The sequence below is a fragment of the Adiantum capillus-veneris genome, chromosome 17, assembly GCF_014529385.1.
Source record: "Adiantum capillus-veneris isolate H3 chromosome 17, ASM1452938v2, whole genome shotgun sequence".
Classification (NCBI taxonomy): domain Eukaryota; kingdom Viridiplantae; phylum Streptophyta; class Polypodiopsida; order Polypodiales; family Pteridaceae; genus Adiantum; species Adiantum capillus-veneris.
Genome location: NC_140947.1, coordinates 157,542,959 through 157,554,231, shown reverse-complemented (window position 1 = coordinate 157,554,231; position 11,273 = coordinate 157,542,959).

Genomic DNA, 11,273 nt, shown 5'->3' with positions numbered 1-11,273 from the left:
CCATTTGTTTTTGATGTTTTGGCCTGCTTTAAGTCCCGCTTGGTAAACTTCAAGGCTGCATTGATTGGCTCAAAAAAAATTTCTACCAAAATTGATCATCCAGATTCCGTTATGGTTTCCTTGATTTCACTTCTAGTTTTCTTTCACTTTTTCCTGGAATAGTTTCTTGGCTTTCTCCTCTATTTCAGCCCTTTGTTTCTGTTTTCTTACCTCATACCTATGGCTTCTTCTTCTCTTGGTCTTTTGAGAGGAAATTTTAGTATTCTCCGAGTCATCAAAGGAGTTATGTTTCTTTTTCTTAGCCTGGGCTCTAGTGATTACCTTGATTGGAACAATAGGTTCACTCTCCAATGAGCTACTAGGTATCACTTGGACTACATTCACTACTGCTTTACCCTTGTTTAAAGGATTTTTTGGACAATCTTCAGGGAAGTGTCCTCCCTTTTTGCAACATTGTATACAAAAGCCTTCAACCTGCTTAATGTTCTTGTCTGGCTCTGGGCATTCATTTTTCCAGTGATCATCTGCACCACAGTTATGGTAGTTTCCAATTCTTGGCTTAATCATGGGTCTTACCATTGGAGGTCTAACACCTTGTTTAGCTACATAATACATTGGTGCAAGCTCTCGTGTAGCATAAGTCACAAGTTCTTCCATTGGTGGTGGATGTGAATTATATCACTCTCCTTCTACCATTACTTTAGATGGACTAGGCTCAACATAGGGTGTAACTGGCACTAGTGCTTGTTCATCTATGATTCCCTCTGAATACATGTACTTTACAAGCACTACATTATGTCCAGGATATGGAGGTTGTTGACCCAACATGGGTTGATGTCTTTCCATACCCATTGGTGGTCTTTGATCTGGGGTCATATTAGGTTGATATCTATACATGGGTTGTCCTTGTGGCCTCATAGGCACATATTGAACATTTCCATCATACTTTGGTTAGTAATAGCACTCATTGGTCTCATGGTTGGTCCATTTACCCTTGGTTGCACACCATTTTTGTGGCCTAAATTTTGTCCCTGTTGAGGTATCCCTTGCCGTCCCCTCATAGGTTCTTTTTGCATGTTATTCATCATTTCATTCATCCTTTTGAACATGTCTTCTATGGATCTAAGCAGTGATGTAGCAGCCGTTCCCACTTGTGTTGGTTTGGTGGATGCTATTTTCTCAATTTGATTATCCTTAGGGACATCTTCTTCATAAAAAATGTTACAGCTGTCTCCCAAGTCAATGGCATCCGATACACACTGTTCTAGGGTCATTTGTTTCTTGCTATACAATATAGCATGAAGTTCTTTGTTTAGCAGTCCCTCTAGAAAGGATGATACTAATCTTTCTTCTGGAGATATTTCTAGTTCTAAGAATCTTGAAATGTATTGCTTCTTTCTAGTTGCACAATCCCTAATAGACTCACCTTGTTTCTGTTTGAAGCTATAGATTTGAGCTACCATATTATGTTTGACCCAGTTTTGGAACATGCAACTACAAATCCTTGAGCTGATGTATTTAAATCTATGATTGACATAGGTGGAATGTTTTGGAACCATGTCAATGCTTTTCCTTTTAATGTCATTCCAAATCCCTCTAATTGAATATGTAAATCAAATATGCGTTCTCCTCTTAGCACTTGCTTAAAGCTTGCTAAGTGGTCATATAGATCCCTAGATCCACTGTATTTTTTGATCTATATTTAAAAATCAGCCGGTCTAACACCTCTTTATGGTTCAACTCCAGGTCTCCTGGCAGTTGATCATGTCCCGAGTCCTTCAATCCAATCTGTTGGAAATAGTGACTCATGTAGCCCTAGACTGGCTTTAGTGTCACGTGATTTTCTTTGTATGAGGTAGGTTTGGGTTTTTTAACATTGCTTCCAAAAGATCTCTCACGGAGTTCCTCTCTTGGTATAGTTTCTAGTCCTTGGCCCAATATCCAATCTCTTATGAAGTACCCTTGGTAGTTGGTTTGTTCCACCTCCTCAGGACTCATCATAACAAAGTTATTGCTATAACAATCCCTCAACAGGTAGGTTGGTAGATTTATTGAACCCTTGTCTTTGATTTTGAATTTATAGATGATCTTTATATGTGTTGACTATCCTGATTTGGCATGAAGTCCATAAAAGATCTTTGACATTTCTATCCTCCCAACAATAGACTACGATCTTAGGATTCTCCCTGCTAACCCATTTCAAAGGCTTCAAATCAACTTGATTGTATCCCTCTAACTCTAAAGTCGGTGATCCTTCTTTTGCTTCCATATCTAGAATGAGTGTATTCACCTCTAATCCCCATTTGTTTATCACATCAGGGTTTCCAACTTTTCAATACTAAGTCTCATTTCTATCCATATACACTTTTCCTTGGTTATTTGCCCTTATTTCCTCTTCAAACTCTATGTCATGGTCATCAATGCGAATAGCATACTCTTCATTAGGATCCAAGTAAACCTAAGCTCCCTTGTCATTAGTCTTATAAAATGTGAGTATGTGCTTATATCGCACTGTCATTCCGGTTCCTGAATGAGTCGAATAGGAAGACATTTCAGATGTTGATTCTGAAAAAGTATCTGAGACTTCTTCAAAGATAGTGTCCAAGTGATCGCCTTGATTCACCTCTCTTTGGTGGATACTCTACTAGCGGTCTCTCCAAATATGCCTTGGTATGCTAGTATATGACCAGATCTAAGGTTCATATATACTTGTGAAGCCTTGGATAGATTACTTACCGTCGGATTGACTTGTTATTAGTTTCTTCTACTTGACTTGAGTGCAACTCCTGTTAAGATTTCAATTCCTTGTGTCCAACCTGATTCCTATATCAGTTTTAATCAACTTAACAATTCTTTCACAAAGACTGTACAATGTTTTTTTGCTAACTATTGTGACTGGTCTATGTATATCACTTCAATTTGAGCTTAGTGAGTCGGTAGTTGAGACTTTTAGATTCTACTTTTGCAAAAAGCCAAAGGACTAATCTGCAACCTAGAAACTGAGTGAACATGTACTAATTTGGATCCGATTGAACCCAAAATTAATCGGTGGCCTTGTATTATGTTGTTCTAACACTATACAAGCTCAAAAGTCCTAAATTATGTCTTTGTGCCTCAGAAGTAAATAATCATGATTCTTTACTTTTCTTATTTTTTTTTGTACTTTTTAGGCTTGTTTGTCAGGTATTTAACTTGTTATGGTCTTTGGACAAGTTTCACTGAGTTTGAAAAAAATTTGTCCAAGTTATCAACTGTTTCGTGTCCGCAGACTCAGTTTTCGAGAATCTGGCTTAACTCTCACTTTTGTGATTCAAATTTGATTTGTGGACTCTACTTGATATGCTTGTCCTTGAGGTATGCTCAAATGTGCAAAAATATCCAATTTTGTAGTAGATGTAAATAATCATGATATTTTACTTTTGGTAATTTTTTGCAACTTTTTGCCACAATGTTGATACAGAATGGTGAAGCAGCTCAACTTAACCCCCATATCTAAGTTTCATCAAGTCTAGATAATCCCTGTTCAATTGGTCAACAGTTTTGCAGAATGACTTTACAAATTTGGCCACAAATTTCACTTCAATGATCTAAATCTTACCAAATTTGATTTGTGGGCTTAATATAATATGCTAAAACTAGTGGTAGGTTGGGTTGATAAAAAAATTTGAGAAATGGGACAAAAGTAAATAATTGCGATTATATACTTCTGGCAAATTTTTGGTCAACAGAGCATGTACACTTGTTTAACACTTCAATATAAGCCTCTGAGTCAAGTTCCACTAATTCTTAACAAGATTTTCGCAAGTCACACTTAAGTTCTCGACAATCAATACATGAGTTGAAAGTAAATAATCGAGATTCAGTTGTGCCGGATTCAGTGGTTGACAGTCTTTTGGTGTTGTTTCAAGCCGTAGACCTGAAATTCTGCAGCTTCACATAAACAACTCACAATTTATTCTTCTGGAGAGAGCAATGTTCTGAGATTCCACCTCGAATTCTACTTACCCTACTCCTAGGTTCGACTTCAATGGGGTTGTGGAAAGTGTCCACAAGCACTCGTTTTCTTGTTTTTTATGGTTTTCTAAGCCTTGATCTTAAGACTTGTCTCGTCCATCAATCATGATCAAAATCCTAATCTAATCCTACAATCCTAGAAGATACTTAGCAAGTTTGCTTACTTCCAAGCTACCTCTACACAAAAAAGGACGACAATCTTAAGCTATGTAATTTTAAAGAGAAAGTTTTGACTCTACGTGATCCTAGAGGAAGTTAAAGGACAACTACACAAGCTCGTGTTTTCTCTAGTTTAGGTCTTTTTGATCCCCGACAACGACGCCAAATGTGGGACAAGTTTCTAACCTCACTCCTATCTTATTGCAGACATAACGAGAACCACGAACATAATTGTCAATCCACGGGACGTGGCTGAATCGACTAGTGCATATAGGCTACAAGAGGTTATCAATCTCTTGGAAAACAACAGACAAATCGCATCTAACTCAAGCTACACTCAAATGACCGAAATCACCAGCGCTAATCGACAAACAAATGATAACCGTTATAGCATCAAATGACATCCAAACGTTACGAAACTTCTAGGACATGTTTATAAGACCTAAGCACACATGCTTATGGTCTCAAATCTCACTTTAGGTCAAGTGTAAAAATCACGATTATTAACAATAGTGAGTTTTTGACCTAGTCGTTTTCGACCTAGAATGCATCTAAATGCTTAGCAATGATGCCCCAATATCTCGCCTATACTTATTTTTAGCTTAAATTCCTACGTATGATGAAATTAGGTCGCGAGTCAACGATGCCAAAGGCTATGGATTACCATGAAATGTTTATGTCAACGTGTAGATCTCTTACCCTCGGTTGCAACGCAACAGATGTCAATGCAATGTGACAACCGAGGAGGGAGTAGGAAGCATGAGAAGGAGAGAAGTGAGTGTCGTTAGCTCATGTTGTGTTCTATTATCCAAAAAACTTTCAAAATACTTACAAAAATTGTCTTTTATACCTTAGCCAAGGTTTCTTTGGTCAAAACTAATAATCTGGGACCTCTAACTAAAGAAGGTTGATAAAATTTGAAAGCTTGCAGCCCTGGCTCATCAATTACATTGTTTATCTGAAAGTAGGAGTTACAACATTCCCGATTTATCAAAATAATAAGTGTTTTTACAATAAAAGCTCCAAAAAATGTTATCCGAGTTAGCTTGCTGCTAACAAAGAGTCTTCCATGTAAAAGAAAGAACCAAGGGAACCGAATGAAAGCTCATTAGAGAGTTTCAAAGAAGTAAAGGAATGTATTGATAGTGCATTTGAGGGTTTCAACAAAGCAAGGAAATCTACTAATGCTTCATCAAAGAATTTTGAGGGTTCTGACAAAGCAAGGGAACCTACTGATGGTTCATCAAAGAATTTTGACAAATGAAATTTGAGGTGTCAATGGACAAGGGAGGCTAGTGGGGCTACCAACATGTCATAAAGCACAAGAAAAGAAGAGAAATGTCAGTTAGGTTTATCGGATAATTTGTTCAAGGGCACTTTTTAGCTCTCAAAGCAAAGTGGATGGGGGAGGAGAACATCACAATTTCTGTTTAGTTTTGAGATTTACCTTGAAGATTTTAGATTATTAGTACTACCTATGCCAAAAGTATTGATGAATCAGTAGGTTGAATCTGGTGTGGTATGGATTGCACAAGAGGGGAGCCATTCCACTCTTTTATCAAAGAAGAGGAGAGTCAACATAGCATGACGAAGTTTTGAGCCAAGATTCATTGGCCCCAAAGATTGGCACCGCTACTTCTTGATGCTCTCTGACACCCATCCAATGTGACAGATAAGAAGTACCCGTTCTTGGTGGCCTTATAAATATTCCCATTTAGAATGGTTCCATTGTTTCTCTAGATGATGCACAATAATTATCTATACTTGTGTGTCTAAAGTGAGACAACCCTCTAACTTATATATCCAATAACTTATTAATTCCTTGGAACAAAGCTATTCTGGCAACATTGATCGAGCATTTTTGCATCAATTCAGTCTATTATTTTACATCAGATCAGCCCAACATTTTTGCACAACTTTAGCTAGCATTTTTGCATTAGATCAGCCTAATTTTGATAGATCCGAGTACAAACGCCAACTACATGCTGACATGTGGCTAGCAAATGCAAGAAGCGTGTTTGTTTCAAGGATGATCCAAACTTTTCTTCATTGTTAGAGAGTTTCAACAATTTGTCTTCCATTAGTTCCAATGAGGGTAAGAAAAATCAAAATGAACAAAGTATTTCAAGCAAGAAAAGAAAGTCCAAGAAAAGTCTAGAAATCATAGAAAGCAATCCAATATATTCTATTTATGGTCTAGTTTCTCTCTGTCTTCATTCAAATAAACGAGTCGACTAAAACCTAAAATTTTCAAACATGTCATTTTGATGGCTCTCACCTTAGGTTGAGTGGGGCTACTATTGAATCTAAAGGTCCTGTTATAAGATGCCAATATTTTGAGAAAGCAGATAGCAAAGGACATCATAGTGTATGAACAACTTATTGACGAGGAGTTGGAGGCTACCATACACCTGCTACACGAGACATCGAGACTTGTATGCATAGACAAGGGCTCTTCTTGAGACCCTCTCATGTAGGATGACCACACATGTTGAAACTTTTTTTATGTAGACTATGCATGTACGTATATATATTGTACCATTTTGCCACCAAAATGTGATAAACTTGTGATAATAGCAAGACCCCTCTTCCAAAGCTAGCTGGCCTACTTAGTTGGTAGTGACCTCACACAGGTCTAATGCTCTCATAAATGTTCAATTAATTACCTTTCTGATACTCCATGCACATAGTGTCTCTTTTCGACGAGTCGAGTGGCGTACCTCTACGACCTCAAGACCTTCTCCAACCCCAACACCCTCTCCGCCAGGGTTCCATGTGTCTGACATGCCCTCACTAAGGCCCATTTCTGAGCACCACGGACTATTTGAGATGTGCATTGGCTCCTACGATGTCACGTACGACATAAACACAAATGGGGCGATCATGCCCATCGGAGGCGGATGCCTATTTTTGCTAGCACAAAGGATAGTGTAGATAACAGTAACAACTCTTAGCAGGCGCCTGGATAGATGGATGGACTAGAAGTTTCCAGAGATAATAATTTTGGGCAGTTACCACAATAACTGAGACTGTGTGCATGCAATCAAAACCTAGTCAAAAGCCTATAAATAGGGGGCCATTACATCATTTTGGGGACTTCTAGACTTCTAGAACTCCTAGTGGAATTTCAATCTTGAATTGACTTCATTCCTTTGTATCTTACTTCTTGGATCTACATGCTCTTGTAATTTAAACCCACCGAGATTATGTCTCAACATTGTACTTGTTCTCATCTGAATACATAATCCTAGTTTTAGTGTCTATTTCCATTTCCAATTCCCAATCTTAGTATCATTTCTAGTTTCAGTTTTGTCTTTTAGTGTGTCTTTCTAAATTGCGGTCTTGGTTGATCTGAACTAACTCTAACCACCAACCTAGAATAGCTGACTAAAAGTGTCTAGCTCATTCCATTTTGGCAATCACGACGGCTTGAGCTAGTTTTCTCTTAACAGTCAAACTATCTTCTAGTTGGTGCTAGAGCCACCACAAGTAGTCATGCCACCAAAAGAAACAACACAAGGAAGTTGGCTAGATACGAGGTTCATGGAGAATCTGGACCATGTCATCCGAATACAAGAAGAGTTAGAGAGAGGTTATGATATGGAGAGAGAACCTGGGATTGAGACCAATGTTCCTCCAAGAATAGAAAGATATGATGAATTGAGGGATTCTCAGTATTCATCTCATTCTAGGCAAAGACAAGCAAGAGATCATAACAAATCAACCGGTCCCATGGATCTGAGCATAGCTAAAACATGCTAAAGAAAGTGAGAATAGCAAGACAAAACATCATTCGACAGGATAGAGGCTAGCAAAGAAGAAAGTTGAAGATACAATGACCAAAACCAATACAAACAATGACTAGGAAGCAAATATCGACCATTACAGCAAACAAAAATCTAAGGATAAGAAAACAATTTCTAGAACCAGAGCCAGTAGTCACATGAGAATTCCACTAATATGAAAAATCTATTTTCCAGTATTCAAAGGAGGAGGAAAAAAGGATGATCTTGATGTACGCATCCAAGGATTTGAGCAGTATGCTGAGCTTAAGGATATCAATGAAGATGAATGGGGAGAGTACTTTCCCCTGACACTCAAGGAGGCAACAAGGAAATGGTACTCTCGTTACCCAGCCTGCCAGATCAGGTCGTACAATAATCTTGTCAAGCCTCTCAAATTGGAATATTCAAATAATAGAGGCGATGAAGATATCTTCTATGAGCTAGATCAGATTAAACATGGCAAGTTGTCAGTTAGGAGTTACATAGAGAAGAACAAGGAACTAACCAGACAATTGCAAGAGCCTCCCTCAGAGAAAAGAATGAGAGCCTGATTTTTGAATGGGTGCAAAAGTAAAAAGCTTATGGAAAAGAGGTTCCAACACCGACCAAAAATTTTAAGGATCTGGTGCAGAGGAGGGCACTGAAATTGGAGCAACAAGCTAAGAAGGAGAAATGGCATAAGAAGAAACATTTCAATGATAGTGAATCTTCAATTAAAGAATTAGACTCTAGTATAGTGTACTAGTTCCAATACACGTGAAAGTGAATCAGATGACAAGGGCAAAGGGAAGAAAAAAGAATCTGGACAAGGACACTAGTGGAGATGTCAAAAAAAATTGCTGAGATTGCCAAGACAAGACCATAAGTAAAGAAGATGGAGATTTGATGCTCAAAGTACAGATCAAGAGATCATAGTTCTGATGAGTGTTGTACTTACTATAAAGCCTATGGTCATGTATGGAGCAATTGTGGCATCGAGATCCATCATTTTAAGAACGGAAAGGATATGTCAATGATTGCACTGAAAAATCTTGAAGTAAAGACAGATGGGGCCACTGTGTCCAAGGATAATGAAGCCAACATAAGTACTGGAGGTACTGGTATTGGCAGGGGCATGTACCAGGGGGGCACTGCTAGGGGCAAAGGTAGATGATATTTTGCAAAGTGAAGTCTGAATTGTTATACCTGCAAAAAGTATGGACACTTTGCAACCTAGTGCCTAGAAGATCCAAAACTAGAAGTACTTGACCAGAAGGCACCAAAACCAGTGCCAGTTAGGGTAGTGACTAGAAGTAAGGGGATCATCATTGAGGAGATCTCATATGAGAATGAAGGAAATTAGACTATTGAAACCAGAAGGTGGGAGCAGCAAAGAGCAGTTTGAAAGGCAAAGGGCAAGGAAAAGGTAGTAAATGAATGGCAGGAACAACGAGAGCTTGCAGCAAAGATCACTGAGAACTTAGCTAAGAAACTACTAGAGCAGCCAGGCATTAGGAGAAACTTGGACTCAATTTTGGGCCTCGTAAGAAATGCCAACTCATCATAGAGAGAGGTAATTTTGAAAAATACAAAAGTAGTTTTTTGGAATTCTATTTCTCATAGTACATACATAAAGGTTTGCTCGATCACTTAAATGCATGCTCATACAAAATGCTTTTTGAGAGCCCAACTTCAGTGTACACAAAAATCCATGCCTATGAATCTTAACGAGTGATGTGATGTGTGATGAGAGAAAGCACATAAGAAATGTTTTCAAATACAAAAAGAGTACTACGGATACATCCAAAACATCCAAAAACCTTTGGATAGCACTTTAAAACATTGCAATTTGACATCTCTAGCTCAGGATATAGCATTTTTAAGCCTAGGGACTCATGAGGTCAGAACCAAGCAAATAGAGGCCCCAAAGATCCTTCAAGGCTTATTCACTTGGTTCAAACCCCTTCATAGTCTTCAACAGTACCTATCAATCGCTATCAAGTACAATTATTTTGAATTTGAATTGCAAGTAGCTCATAAAAAGGTGACTGATGCTTGTGCAAGATGCACACGTACAAGTAATTCACTTTATAGGATAGCAACAACAGATCATAAAAAGATGCTCGATGCTTGTGCAAGATGTCACTATCAAGAGCCTTACTTTTTTGGTGATAGTGACAATTTCATCAAAATGGCTTTCATGGACATTTGATTTGCAAAATGAGAAAAAAGTGTTTTTCTACATAACGTTAACCTTATTTCTATTGGCTAAGGAGCATTGTCTCACTAGAGCTTAAAAGGCCTAAAAATGAGTCCATTTCTTTCCTGCTATGTTTTGAAGCTCACACAATTCAGAAGCTGCCACCCTAGCCTTCAAAAGGGCAATAGTACCAGAGTAAGAAGACAACATTTGGACCAACTGAGTCCATGATCACTGTAGAAGGTCTGGCAAATGAGGTACGACAAGTTAGATCAGACTTCGATGAGGCTTGAGTCATTGCTATTCTATGTGAAGGTCTTTAAATGCATCTAGAAGTTGACAATAGAGCTAGATGACATCAGATGTACGCTAATAGAGGCGGCAAATTTCATCAGATAGAAGAGAAAAGTTGAAGTTGAAGCCAGGGCAATGGACCTAAAAGCTGTCCAAGACGATGAGGTTCCAATAATCTAGGTGGACTATAAGACGAGAAAGCAATGGGAACCATTGTCAGTGGTCATACTGGATGGGAAAGCTGGTGTTATTATTCTAAGAGAACATCTAAGGCAAAACTTGGGAATCACAAACTTAAAACCAACACCATTTAGATTCAAAGGATGGCTGACCATAGGGTGGTTTAGGCTACTAGGCTAGTTGAAAACATGCAAATTAGGGTGGGTAAGGAAAAGTTCAAAACCAGATTCTTGGTATTGGATGTTCAAAGAGCATATGGGATGCTCTTTGGTCAACTGTGTCTTAGGACTACTAGTACAATATATGACTATGCCAATCAAGCACTGACAATTCAAGGAGCCAACATGACAATTCATATAAAAATTGACAACACCAAAAGCTGGAAGAAGGGTTTTGAGAACTGAAGAATTATGAAACAAGTATGGAACAAAGAATATAGAAAAGATGCTTGCCTCAATGAACATCTTCCCACTCACAGAGATAGACATGAGTGTTGTGCTAATGGACAAGGAGCAGACTTGACAACTAGTAAGGGGATAACAGGCAAGCGCATTCTGAGAAAGGGGAACCAACAATTGAAGGAGCTGAGATTCATAATGGTTCACTCAAATTAGGTAATACCTTCAATGATTATGTGGCTGATATTTGAACAGAGAAAGAAG